The 15,633-nt window shown below is 35.1% G+C and overlaps 1 protein-coding gene across 2 annotated transcripts in view; it reads right to left on the reverse strand.

Annotated features, from left to right (window-relative positions):
* The window catches only part of LOC149831574 (Peptidase C13 family), a 78,500-nt gene that overhangs the window by 35,674 nt on the left and 27,193 nt on the right, over positions 1-15,633 (reverse strand). The window lies entirely within an intron of this gene.

The following is a 15,633-nucleotide window of genomic DNA, read 5'->3' on the forward strand; positions in this document are numbered from 1 at the left end:
TTTCTTCAAATTCCTACAGAACAGGTCAATCCCCGCGTTTGTTTGAGCAACCGAAAAATCCTGCCATCCCTCACCAAGAAGTCCCAAGCAACGATGGAGGAACCCAACCTGCCAGTTGTAGTGCGGCCATTCTTTTGTTTCACAATAAGAAATAGACAATTATCCCTACCTGACACAGTTGGTGGATTACATCCATCCTTGGTTGGCACAGGATTTCAAAACCACAGTTACATTATCATATACACCATTTGTTTTATAGTTTGTATAAAACAGACCGAGCTGCTGAAAGCAAGATCTATACCTCAGAGGCATCTGCTATATTTACTGGCTATATCACACAGACTCTTCTAACAGGGCACCATACCCACGTCACACCTGCACCGAGGCAGGTGCGACACTTGGACACAGCTTCCTTTGTGTTAGGTGAAGTCAACCACACTGAGGTCCATTTCTATCCAAAAGTAGATTCAGTTAACCCTAATCAAGTTCATTTTTATCTATATTATATATATATATATATATATATATATATATATAAATGCACACAAATACATGTAGTGTTAACTTAAAACTGTTAAAAATTATATATACATACTCCCCGCACCCTCGCACCCAAGCTTTTTTAAAGTGCCCATCCGCACCCGCATCCGCACCTATGTGACATAGTTTACTGGGTAGATGACGATAACCAAGAAGTCGTGAGATTCAACCACGACAAGTGTAAAAGTTACAGCCTTATTTGGATAACCATGACTGAGAAATGGATGAAATTCTCACATTGTACACAAACTTCACATAAAAAGAGTACATAGGTGATCCCAATATAACCAAAAGCTAATTTTTGCTTTTGAAGATTGAAAGAGAGCATACCACTACATATCTGTTGAGTTACACATTAAGGATCATTTTTGTCCTTTTTACATTGACGATTTATTTAAGTTGTTGACAAAGAACAATTTAGCTTTCATAAGTAGGGGTGCACACAAACCAGGCTTAGGCTCAAAAAGCCCCATGTTCAAGCTTGGCTCGAAATCTAGCCAAAGCTTAAACACTTGTGTACAAACTCGACTCAGGTTGAGCATGAGTTTGGCTTGGCTCTCGAGCCGAGTTGTTTTATTTAAAAAAAAAAAATCTATGAAGAGAGTGTGTAGACCATAGTTTGAAAACTCACCGGGTCAACTCGTTGACTCGGCCCGGATTGCCTAGTTACCGGGTCAAAAACCAGTACAAACTCATTTTGTACAAAATTCGGTTGAGTCAACCGGGTTTTAGCATGACTTGACCAAGTTTGCCTGTGAGTCAACCGAGTCATGCATATATATACATATATAATATATTTTGTATATAATTACATATATTATATGAAATATAATACAAATATTATGTATATTGTATATAAAAATATGATTATACATATATTAATAAAATTATATATTAAACATATTATAAAAAATATCATATAATGCATATTATATACAATATATTGTTAACATATTATAAAATATACATAGTATTGTTAAAATACAATGTATATATATATCAGTGTTGTTAAAAGCGTGCCTCAAGGCACAAAAAGCGCGCCTCGCCTCGAGGCGAGGCCCTTTTCTCCTTGAGGTGCACTTAAAAAGCGCAGCAGCCTCAAGGCGTACGCCTCATGCGCCTTGAGGCGTACGCCTTGAGGCGTACGCCTTGAGGCGAGGTGCGCCCCAAAGTGAGGCGCGCATTAAACATCGGATGGCCCGGACCCGAGTTCGACCCGGATCCGGGCCCGTATTCTCGAAAGATCGAGAACCTGTGTCTTTAAAAAAGACACAGGCGCTTCGGGGCGAGGGAAAGCCCTCGCCCCTTCTCTCTCCACTCCGTCCCCTCTCATCCACCACCACTGCTCGCTGCCGGCCACCACTCGCCGATCATCGCCTCTGCTGAGAAGGGATCGTAACCAATCGAATGATGAGAAGAATGGGTTTCTCTGTTGGAATCCCTCTGGTACTGGGACTCCCCTTCTTCCCTTTCTTCTATTATCTGAAGGTTGTGCAGAAGTTGGATGTGCCCACGTGGTTGCCCTTCACCGTCTCCTTTTTCTTCTTTGGTTCTGCTCTGTTCGGGGTGAGTTATGGGATTGTGTCCTCTAGTTGGGACCCTTTGAGGGAAGGGTCCCTTTTGGGATGGAACGAAGCTCAGAGGAACTGGCCCGTTTTCTGGCAGTCGCTGTGGGGAAGATCAGAGAAGAAGTAGTGGCGCTCCAATATGTATTTTTTATTGTGTAGTTCCAACTCTTGTGAGAGAAACCGCAGGCAAAGTGTTGCGAGTTGTTCCTATAAATTCTTTGTTTTGCTGCTTACCTTATTATTGGTTTTCACCTATCTGAGATACGCTTTTATCACGATATTTTGAAAGAATATATGTCGAAAAAAACGAGAGATAGGATATTTATAGGATTGCAAAAAATTTATAAGGAGGTTTATGACAAGTTGGATACTAAAGAGGGTGAGAAGGATATTTATAGGATTGCAAAAATGAGAGATAGGAAATCGAAGGATCTGGGTATGGCTAGATGTATCAAAGATGAAACGCAAAGGGTTTTAGTCAAAGATGAGGAGATTAAGGAGAGATGGAAAGATTATTTTGATAACCTATTTAATGAAAGTCATGCTCAGGATCTTGGAGACTTTTCCATTCCTTTTCATGAGATGAATCGTGACTTCATGCGCAAGATTCAAAAGAAAGAAATTGCAGAGGCTTTGAAGAAAATGAAATCAAGAAGGGCAGTTGGCCCAGATGGTATACCTATCGAGGCTTGGAAATGCTTGGGAGATTAAGGTTTAGAATGGTTGACAAATCTTTTTAACAAGATTTGGCGGACAAATAAGATGCCTAATGAGTGGAGGAAGAGTACTTTGGTGCCTCTATATAAGAATAAGGGCGATATACAAGATTGCACAAACTATCGTGGTATAAAACTCATGAGTCATACTATGAAACTTTGGGAGAGGGTGATTGAGTCTAGGTTGAGGAAGGTTGTCATGATATCGGAGAATCAATTTGGTTTTATGCCTGGAAGATCTACTGTGGAAGCTATACATCTTCTTAGACAACTTATTGAGAGAAATAGAGAGAGGAACAAAGATTTGCATATGTTTTTTATTGATTTGGAGAAGGCTTACGATAGAGTACCTAGGGACGTTCTCTGGTGGACAATGATGAAGAAAGGTGTTTCTCTAAAGTACATTAGTATAATTAAAGATATGTATGAAGGAGTAGTAACCAATGTCCGCACTTGTGGAGGGGTGACAACCAATTTTCCTATAACGGTTGGGTTACATCAAGGATCTGCTTTAAGCCCTTTCCTATTTGCTATAGTGATGGATGAGCTTACGAGATCAATTCAAGAAAATGTGCTGTGGTGTATGTTGTTTGCTGATGATATTGTTTTGATTGATGAGTCTAGAGCTGGGGTTAATGCTAAGTTAGAATTATGGAGACAGACATTGGAAGCAAGAGGTTTTAAGTTGAGTAAGAGTAAGACAGAATACATGGAATGTCGATTTAGTAAGCAACGAAATAGAGATGAGAGTGTAGTGAAGCTTGGTGAGCAAGAAATACCGGTGGATGATTCTTTCAAATATTTGGGATCTATCATTCAAAAGTATGGAGAAATTGATGGAGATCTAAATCATAGGATAAAGGTTGGGTGGATGAAATGGAAGAGTGCAACTGGAGTGTTGTGCGATCGTAGAATGCCATTGCGGTTGAAGGGAAAGTTTTATAGGACGACTATTAGGCCCGCTTTACTATATGGTACGGAATGTTGGGCTGCCAAGAGACATCATATTCAAAAAATGAGTGTAGCTGAAATGTGTATGCTGAGATGGATGTGTAGAAATACAATAAAAGATAAGATTCGGAACGAGGAGATACGTAAGAAGGTAGGCATTGCACCTATTGAAAATAAGATGAGAGAGAATCATTTACGGTGGTTTGGACATATTCGACAAAGGCCTAATGATGCTCCAGTTAGAAGGATGGAGAAATGGGAAAATATATTAGTTAAAAGAGGTCGGGGTAGGCCTAGGAAGACATGGATGGAGGTGATAGGCAAGGATATGAATGCTTTGAACCTCACCAAGGACATGGCATTGGATAGAAATGAATGGAGGAGAAGGATTCATGTGGAAGACCCAGAATGATTTTCTTTGTTGGTTCATATCGCCGACCCCAATTGTTTTGGGATGAAGGCGTAGTTGTTGTTTGTTGTATATGTCGAAAAAAACGATATTTACGATACATCTCTTATTTGAAAGTGCCACCTTTTTATCACTGTATTAACACAAATAAAGAAATGTTTAAACTCTTAAAAAAGGATTGCAAAATCCTCCAGTAAGTTTAGTGAAAGCTATGTAGTCTAACATGAACTTATAATTAAATGGTTTGTTGAAACTGTAGAGAGAGAGAGAGAGAGATGGTTCTGCCAAATTGTCGTTGCTAAAATATGTTTTTCAAATGTGGTGTTGGGAATAGAATTGTTGAATGGTGTGCAGAGGATGTTGGGGAAACCGCAACACATCTCTAGTTCAAGGATCCCAAACACAGCATTGATGGTTAATGAGATTCAGGATTTATGTTTCGTATATGCTGTGAAATAAGAGCTCGCGTCCTGTTTAATCGCAGTTTGGTTAGATTTTCCCTTTGTTCAATTGTATATCCACAATCTAAAAGCTTTTATGGATTTCTGTGGATCCCCACTTAAATCTTTTCCTTCTTTGAATTGTCTTTCCTATTTTTATGCAAGCCATCTGAGCCATGTTTCAAATATCTGGCCAAGACATCACTGAGATAACCATATTCCAAGTTATAATTTGTATCATAGAGATGATTAAAGTGTTTGGCTTGCAAGTAATAAGTTTTAGCGTTCAAATCTTTTTGGTTTTCTTTTTTTTTATCTCCATCTACAGAAATAGTATCCAACAATTTACACAACATCAAATCAGGCCGCTTCTTCCTTAAACAACAGTGCAGCATTAAGAGTTTTTGAACGATCTCACTCCTAAGAGCACCCGTGTCCATTCATTGCTTCCTCCATATAGGCAAGCCAAATAGAATTGTTGGACAACACCGACAAATGAACCAGCCTGATCCTCATCATTTAGCATATCAGACAACACATCAGTCTCAGGCAGAATGATATCAAATGGGCTCTGCATTACACCAGCCACCCTGATAAAACCGGCAGCATCATGAAGGGCATAAGCAACCCGAATGCACCCGAACAAACTACGCTACCTGAAACTCTAACTGCAAAATGTCGGGAGGCTCCCAATCTGATGGAAACTCTACCTGAAACTCGTGTTGGTTGGCGCTTCATCAATAAAGCATTTCTTATTTATTTATAATTTTAGATCATTTTTATAGTTTTTTTTAAGTTAAAATTTTCTTTTTTAGGCTTACGCTTTGCGCCTCAAGGCTTACGCCTCGCCTCAGATTTTGGTGGAGCGCCTCGCTACGCCTCAACGCTTTTCACAACACTGATATATATACACGTAATATCAGGGGTATTTTGGTTATTTTATGTTATGTAATAAATACAGTCTAACAGGGACTGTATAGTCCTTTTATCTTTTATTTTTCAGACTAAAATCAACTTGACTGTTGGGAGAGTCCAAACCGTTGGAGGCAGTCCAACAGCTAGCTGGATAGCCTTCCTTTGCATCCCTTTTCCTCCTTTATTTCCTCTATGTAAAGCTCTATAACTAGAGATCCTTAATGCATTGTATGTATTCTTTTCCAAGCATATTTGTTGTGATTATAAAATCATTTAGTTTTACACTCTGTTCTTGTGAAGTTTGTGCTTTTGTATGTCTCTTTTATGAGATTGTAATCGGTCCATTAGAGACCAATTGTGTTTGTACACTTGTGTAGCCCTTTGTTGGCATTGTAATTGTGCACATCTTGTATCATTTAATGGTATCAGAGTCTTGGGTTCTTGTTGTGTTGAAAATCATCTTGGGTGTTCTTTCTTTGTGGTGGTGGACATCTTCAAGTCTAGCTCTTCAAATTCAAGTCAATCCCTTCACTATGATTGTTAGCATGGGTGAAAGAGAATCTGCCTCCGTCATCTCCAAAGAAACTACTTGATGTGGGTTACCGTCATGAAAAACCATATCAAGGATAAAAAGCTTTGGGGTTTTGTTAGTGGAATAACTAATGAACAACTAAAGCTAACAAAAAGAGGAGATCAAATCAAAGCTCTTTCCGAAGAAAAAGAGTTTTACAAGAATATCAAGACAAAATGGAAGATTGAGAGGCAAACAATGCTCAAATATTCTCACGGTTCATGAATATCATGAAGTTCAAGATTACTACCAACATCATCAAGTTCAAAAAATCATGTGATGCATGGATTTTCTTAAAGATCACATTCATTTAAAATGATATGGTTAGACTATATTATCTCCAAGATAAGGTACGTAGTACCAAGCAAGGAGATAAAAGTATAAGAGATTTTTATGGTATCATATCCCCTATTTGGGATGAATTGGCTATGTTAGAACCTAAGTGGGAAGGTTCGGCCATTGAAATGAGGAAACAACAAGTTGAAAGAGAAAATCATTTCTCGTTTCTATACGGTCTTCGATCAGAATTTGAGTAAGTTCGGTCCTCTTTACTTCATAGAACTTTTGCTCCTTCTATAAGTGAGATCATTGCTCAAATATGTCAAGAAGAAACTAGACTTGGAATGCATAAGTTTAGTGATGAGGTTTTTGCCGTATCAAGACCCGGAAGCTATGTAAAACCCTATAAACCTTCACATTGAGAAAAAATACAATGAAGGAGGACATAATGGAGGAGGATACAAAGGAGGTAAAATTACTTGTCATTATTGTAAAGAACCAAGACACATAAGGCCGGATTGTCCCAAACTTAAAAAGGTGGCCGCGGTAAGTGAAGAACCTCAAAAATCAAGAAAAGGGGGCAACTTCAATGATTTGATAATTGTCTAAATTGCGGAGGCCGTTTCATAAATACTAAAAGATACTCCTACATCTGATGTCACTGATTCTTCCTCTTATCCTCCAAATAAGTCCTTATGGATTTTGAATTTGGGGGCCTCTTTTGCTATGACACATAATGAGTCCTTACTATCTTATTGCACTAATTTATATTTTTCATATGTGTCAACCGCTGATGGTACTTATTTAAAAGTTAGAAGTATAAGAAATCTTAACAAAACTATAAATGATTCAAAAAGTTTTTTTGTTTCAAATGTTAAGGTTATTCTAAATCTTGATTTAAATCTTTTTTTGGTTTATCAAATTTTCGATTATGGGGTAAAATATTCTTCTCATCTAAGGTTTATTGGGTGCAAATCTCCAATCAGGAAAGCTGATTAGGCAAGGTCATAGAAGAGGAGACCTTTACTATATGAACTCTTTATGTCTACCCAAAGACTCTTTTTGTAATCATATCCAAGAAATTGATTTGGATCTTTGGCATAAATGATTAGAACATCCAAGTATATCCAAACTATACATCTTTCCGTTTTTGAAAAAAATTTGTAAGAAAAAATAACTTATATGTGAAGATTGTATACATGAAAAAATGCAAATGTTGCCTTTTGAATCTAGAATTTCTTTGACTAATGAAATTTTTGAATTGGTGCATTCGGATGTATGGGTCTCGCTCCTATCATGTCAAAAGGTGGTTATTCATATTATGTTACATTTATAGATGATTTTAGTAGACATACTTGGATCTACTTCCTTAGGTTCAAATCTGAATTTTTTCGTGTTTTAAAATTTTTCATAATCTTGTTAAAAATCAATTTAAAATAAATATTAAAATCTTTATCTCCGGCAAGGGGAGAGTTTCTTTCAAATGAATTTCAATCCTATCTAAAAACCCATGGTATTTTGCATCAAAAATCTTGTCCTAGGACCCCTCAATAAAATGAAATTTTCAAAAAAAAACATCATCATATAATTGAAACTGCTAGGACTTTACTTATTTCAAAGGAAGTTCCAAAGAAGTTTTGAGTCAAACCCGCTCTCACCATGGTTTATTTGATAAATAGAATGCATTCTCAAATTAAAAAAAAAAACAAATCTCCAATTGAAAAACTCTTTAAGATTACTCTCGATTTGAAAAGATTAAGGGTTTTTGGATGCAAATGTTTTTTGCTTCTTGAAAAATACAACCAACACTCTCCTAAAGCTATTAAATATGTTTTTCTTGGATATGCCAAGAACCAAAAAAGCTATCGATGTTACAATCCAAAAAATGATAAACTTTATGTATCTAGAAATGTAACATTTCTTGAAAAAAAAAGGATTTGATCTTGAAAAACTTAAGGAAGAATCTGAGTATGCCTTCTTGTTCTACTTATTGCCTAAGTCCAACAATGAAAATGATGATACTGAAATTAGTGATAATATTGAGCCAAATAATGAACCAAGTGAAGAAAGAGAACCGACTCATAACCTTATACAATACTCTAGACATGATAATGGGGAGCATCCATGTGCTTTTGAAAAATATAGCTAACCACTAAATATAGAGGAACCTAGTGTTAAAAGATCTGAACAAATACCTAGAGCTTCAAGTAGGTTTGTCTCATATGAATCTTTTTTCCCAAACTAGAAGGCATGTCTTCTAGCGATTCACTCATATTATGAGTCATCCAACTATAAAGAAGCCAAAGACATAAAAAAATGGGTAGAAGCTATGAAAATAGAATTAGATGCATTATATAAGGCCCATACTTGAGAAGTTCAACATCTTCCTAAGGGAAAGAAGACTATAGGATGTAAATGGGTATTTAAGGTCAAAACAAAGAGTGACAGATCCCTAGAAAGATACAAAGCAAGGTTAGTTGTAAAAGGGTATTTCCAAGAATATGGTATAGATTATGAGAAAATCTTTGCTCCAGTAGCTCATATGACCAGAGTTACGACTCTAGTTGCAGTGGCATCCATTAGAAATTGGCTTATATATCAGTTACATGTTAAGAATACTTTCTTAAATGAAAATTTAAATGAACAAGTTTACATGGATCCTCCTCCTAGTCTGATTTTTTAAAATGATATGGTTCTTCGTCTTCAGAAAGCTTTATATGGGCTTAAACAAACCTCTGAAGCATGGTATTATCGGTTCAGTGGAACTATGTTAAATTTTGGATTTAAATCATATTATACTGACATTGCTTGTTTTATAAGATCTAAAGGTATTTCGCTTGTCATTTTTCTCTTGTATGTTGATGATATGATCATCAATGAAAATTAAAAGAATTAAAATTATGTTTAAGAAATCTTTTGATATGACTAACCTTATTTTTTTTAGATACTTTTTAGGTATTTAAGTAGCATATTTGCCAAGAGGATACATTTTATCTCAAATAAAGTTTGCAACTGATATTGTTGCGCGTTCAGGAATCATAGACACAAAATATGCCGACTCTTGAAGTGATTAATGCCAAAATGAGAGTTGAAGACAAAATTTTATTAGATGATTCAACTCTTTATAGGCAACTTATTAGATCACTAATGTACTTGTCTATTACTAGACCAGATATTGCCCATGCAACAAGTTAGTTTCAGCATGCGCCTTTGTTAGTGCACATGAGTGTTGTGTTAAGAATAGTTCGATACATCAAGAAAGACTATATCTAAAGGGTTATTTTTATCTTCTTCCTCATCTTTAAATCTTACTACTTATACTGATTCTGAATGGAGAGGAGATCCCAATAACTGACACTCAACTATAGGTTTTTGTGTGTTTGTAGGTGATTTCCTCATTTTCTAGAGATGCAAAAAGCAGTAGAAAGTGTTTTTATCTTTCACGAAAGTAGAATATAGGGTGATGGCTACAGCAACTGTAACGACCCCAACTCATACCCATGAAAAAATGACAATTTTTTTTTAAAAACAAGTACGGAAACAATCTCAGAGACCCAGGGCCTTTACAGTTAAACACAACCACCACCACAAGGGCTCTTATAGTCATCTTTCATACAAAACCAAATCAAACCAAACTTTATTTATTCAAATGTATAAAGTCTGAGACATAAGTAAATAAAAGCAAAGAAAGCAAAATGGAAAGAGTCACACCTGTTAAAATGTATCATTCAATCTTTGTAATCTTATATATATTTTATATATATAAAGGATGATACATATACATATATGGTATATATGCATATGTATCTTCCTAATTATATATATATATAAAAGAGGTCGGGGTAGGCCTAGGAAGACTTGAACCTCACCGAGGACATGGCGTTGGATAGAAATGATTGGAGGAAAAGGATTCATGTGGAAGACCCAAAATGAATTTCTTTTTTGGTTCATATCGCTGACCCCAATTGTTTTGGGATGAAGGCGTAGTTGTTGTTGTTGTTGTATAAAATATATATTTCTCTATTATTAGGCATAGGGGTAGTTTAGTCATTTTCCCTTTTTATGCATATTCCATTTGGAATGTGTTTATAATTTTATTTTTATTTTTTTATTTTTTTATTTTTTTATTTTTGTGGTTTGCGCCACCTAGGGAGGCTCCCCAAAGAGTCGTTGGGGAGCCCCCAACGGTCACAAATGTGACCGTTGGGAGCTCCCAACGACTCCTTTGGGAGCCCCCTATGTGGCTCCTCTCTTGTGTTATAAATAGGGGTCTCCCCTTTGTAATTCATTCACTCCTTTGGAGGAGCTTTTGCTCCATGTAATGGGTGTTACACCCTTCCTCTCTTCAATAATATTAACTTATGCCTTATAGGCATTTTTGCCCCTTTGTGGGTTTATGTGTTAGCACATTATATGCTTGTGTTTTCTCTTTTAGTGGGTATATTCGCACTTCATGTGCATGTGTATTGGTTCATTATTGATCCTAATATATTCAAAGTTGTTTCCTTACATGGTATCAGAGCAAGGTTGGGATCGAGTTGCTCTTTGTTGCATTGGGAAGCATGCTATTCAAGAAATTTTAAAGAAGAATGGTGAAGTTCTCGTTTCTCTCTTTTGCTTCTTAAAATTATTTGGTATGCATTATATTTCTTTAAGTATTATGCATTATGAAGAATTAGATATGTTTTTGCATGTGTTTCTCTCTTTTGCTTCTTAAAATATTTGGTATGTATTATATTTCTTTAAATATTGAGCATTATAAAGAATTAGATATGTTTTTTTTTTGCATGTGTTCTCCATGTCATTATGAGTTTGGATTCTTAACAATTCCATTGAACTTTTTATATCATTGTCTTTCGTATGTCTTTTCTTGAAAAATAAGTTTTTTAAAGAAAGTTATGTTAGAAGTAAAATGTTTGTGAGAGATGTAGCATTGCTCACATACTCTTATCATAATTATTTCATATTAAAGGTATGTGTTTACCCTTTAAAATGTCCTATATGAGGTTTTTTCATAATAACATGTGTCTTTGAAAAATGATGTTTTATTTTCCTACCTAATGAGTTCTTTTTCATACGAGCAATGTTTGATTAAGAAGGCATTTTTATAATATCGGTTGAATTAAGTCTTAAAAATGATCTCATAAAATATGGTTATTCTCTTTTCATTCTTCAATTCAATTTCAAGAATATTATAAGATTTATGGTCTTCATTAATGTTGCATACTTATTACATATGTTTTAAATATTTCATGTTGTGTTTATTTAAAACATATTCATGTCATTCGTTATAATCTATTAAGTCATATAATATTATGAATTTTTGTTTATAGATTTATGCCATAACGCAATCCTAGTATTCTCTTTGGGATTTTCTCCACTTTAATAGTTTTCCCTCTTCCTTTCGTATGTACCCTCATTTGAGAATTTTGTTTGTTGGATCTCTCTTTGAGAGGCCTTTTGATCCTTGTGAATCTTCTTATGAGTATATACTCTTTGAGAAGATTTCATGATTGTTATAAGCTTCTTTTTAACATTGGTTTTTTATGAGATTTTTTAAATATTACCATCTTTGTGAAAGCTTGAGAGTCTCAAGCATTTGCTCCTTTTATAAAATACATGCACTATTGCATGTTTGTTATTATTATGCTTTTTGCGTATTTTGTTCAAGTGTTGTGAGAGTGTCTTCATACACTTCTTTTATAAAGTATTCATGCTTGTATGCGTATTGTCTATTCATAGACATTTTCACATGGTACTCTCTTTTCAATAAAGAGATGATATATATTGCCTTCCTTAGGGCTTGTTTTTGTCCCTTAGTGGACTTGTGAGATTGTTTCTTTTATAATTATAAGTGCTTCCGCAATATCTTGTTACATGTTGTCCTAAATTTGCTCATTTAAGATTATTGTCATTCTACATCTTGGTATGCATATAATTGCAATTTATAAAAGCTTGATTTGATTCTTGGATTATTACAAATCCGTCCTCACACATGACATTGCTTAAATATTTCATGTTGTGTTTATTAAGTCTTTTGATAATGATCATGATTGAACATAATTTCGTATTTATGCAAAATTATTATAAGGCATATTGTTGTGATTAATTATGTTGGACCTTTGAATCGGCCCTCTTTATAAAATCACATATTTGGAAAATGATTTCTCTAAGTGTTCATTGCCTTTTTATGACATTTATTTTTATCCATCACAAGTTATATGATGCATCAATCCTTTTTGTATGGCCTTATTGTTATATTAGAGATGATTGTTGAGGTGAGTTAAGGGCACCTTGTGTTATGTCATTTTAGATTGTCCAATTACCATATTAAAGATGGTTGTTGAGGTGAGTTATGGGCACCTTGGGACTCTAGAATGATTTGTTATATGATCTCTAATTATGAGTGTGTCACTCATTTTCTTTTGGCCATTGATCTTATGGATGCTCTTATTTATATATAAATGTGATGAATATATGGTGTCTTGAAACCTTAAATGTTTTAAGGTATATTTTTAAGGGTGTTGGAACCTTTTATTGCTTATGAATCTTATGAGTGCATTTGCACATTTGTGATTTCGTGTTTTGTGCTTTTGTGCACAAGTGTTCCAAGTGTTCTTGGTGTGTGTATGTTCTTACATTTATATCGTTTCACCGATTATAGTATCTTGTTAAAGATACTTTTACATGCTTTTGTGCACAAGTGTTCCAAGTGTTCTTGTTGTGCGTATGTGCACATATTTATTTTCAAAATATTGTCCAAGGTTTTATTTATATGTTTGTCATTACAAGTTTTATTGCCTCAAAAGTCTTCTCCTCTTATACCTCTTATCTAAGTGTCATCATATGTAGACAAGACATATTATTACACCATTGTGTGTTGGTAGCCCTTTGTTGGCTTTGTTCTCTTAGTCTAGTAGTTGAACACACTTGTCTTGAGTGTTATTATATGTAGACAAGGCACGTTGATTCACACCATGGTGTGTGATTTTAGTCCATGTTGGCATTTGTGTCATTGTTCTAGTCGTTGAGATGTATGCCCATGGTTGGCTTCTTTCACTCATTTCAAGTGTCATTTTATGTAGACAAGAGATGTATTGTGTTTTAGCCCATGGTTGGCTTGATACTCTTGTTCTAGTAGCTGAACATACTTGGTCTTGAGTGTATTTTTACGTAGACAAGAGATGTTTTTGGTCTATGTTGGCGTGTATTCTCTTGTTCTTATCGTTGATGCACTCATTTCAAGTATTATTACATGTAGACAAGAGGTTCTTTTACACACCGTTGTGTGTGTCATTGGCCTTTAATGGCATTATATTTATGTTCTTGATCTAGTAGCTTATACACTTGATTTGTGGGTTTTGGAGGACTAATGAGGTAGTTGCTTGTAATGGATGAATTATTGTTGAAATTTGTGAAATTTCATTCATATTTTGTCTTTTAAAGATACATGTGAATCATATCATTAATATGCATATTTTAAAATCAAATTGATTTTTTGGTCACCTTTTATATTTGATATGCAAAATGAGTTTTTGTAATTGCAATCATTTGTGTAAGGTTCTCTACTCAAATAACTCTCATTATTTTGCCTTTTAAGTGGACTTAAAACCTTTTGAACTCTTGTGTTTTATACACTCTTTTGAGCATTTCCCTCTTGAAATCGCTTTCAAAGGACTTGCTAAAATCAATAACACTTGTCTTTCTATCTTATCGACTCATATAATATTACTTGACTAAAGTATGATTGCAGCATGATCATTAATGACTCTTTTAGGTGTTGATTCATTTCATGATATTATATGCATATGTTCATTATGGCCTTTTGGCCCTCATTCAATAAATTATGTGCAACTTATGCCTCTTCGTAGGCTTCTTGTGGTGTCCCTTGTGGACCATTATGTTATTCTTCGTTATGAGGTTATGTTTGTCCAATGTTGGACTTTATGAATGCATTATGCATTCTTGTAATTTGTTTTCGCTCCCTCTTCAACATGGTAAATGATTATGAAAAATTGGTTTTTCTAAAATCACTTTACATACATAAGTAATTATCTTGTTCCATCAAATCCTGTGATGAATTATGCATAGAATATCTTTTTGCACCATTACTTTTGGATGAATTATATGATATGATTTTTTGGTTAATTCATCTTATTTGAATATTTCACTTGATTAAAGTGCAAAGATATCTTTTACTTGGACCTCTTCTTGATTTGTTCCACAGGATCTTGAAGATGAAAGGAAAAGAAGTACCTTGGATAGATCATGAAAGGTGCTCATCGTTAAAGACTTTGGAGGAAGACATTTGCAAATTTCAATGGCATTCGGACTGAAGGCTCTTGAAGCCTTGAGAGTCTTCCTCTTGCATTCTTCAATCTTTTCGTTCCCCCACGCAAAGTTTGAGGGGGGTGTTAAAATGTATCATTCAATATTTGTAATCTTATATATATTTTATATATATAAAGGATGATACATATACATATATGGTATATATGCATATGTATCTTCCTAATTATATATATATAATATATATTTCTCTATTATTAGGCATAGGGGTAGTTTAGTCATTTCTCCTTTTTACGCATATTCCATTTGGAATGTGTTTGTAATTTTATTTTTATTTTTCTTTTTTTCTTTTTTTATTTTTGTGGTTTGCGCCACCTAAGGAGGCTCCCCAAAGAGTCGTTGGGGAGCCCCCAACGGTCACAAATGTGACCGTTGGGGGCTCCCAACGACTCCTTTGGGAGCCCCCTATGTGGCTCCTCTCTTGTGTTATAAATAGGGGTCCCCCCCTTGTAATTCATTCACTCCTTTGGAAGAACTTTTGCTCCATGTAATGGGTGTTACACCCTTCCTCTCTTCAATAATATTAACTTATGCCTTATAGGCATTTTTGCCCCTTTGTGGGTTTATGTGTTAGCACATTATGTGCTTGTGTTTTCCCCTTTAGTGGGTATATTCGCACTTCATGTGCATGTGTATTGGTTCATTATTGAACCTAATATATTCAAAGTCGTTTCCTTACAACGTCGTCTGAAGAATCTGTCATGCAGTCGTGTAGTCTCCTCGTGACCCTTCTTAAGAGGGGTTCCTCCCCCCTTACGCATCTGAGGCTCTGAAAAACACAAAAAGTAGGGTGTCAAAATCCAAAGAATTCTGCGTACGAATCCCTCTAATGAATCAAACAAATAAAAAGAACATAAATAAGATTCATGCAATATTTTAGAAGGATGCAATTATG

This window comes from Nuphar pumila, chromosome 7 (assembly GCF_984573655.1).
Source record: "Nuphar pumila chromosome 7, dmNupPumi1.hap1.1, whole genome shotgun sequence".
NCBI lineage: Eukaryota > Viridiplantae > Streptophyta > Magnoliopsida > Nymphaeales > Nymphaeaceae > Nuphar > Nuphar pumila.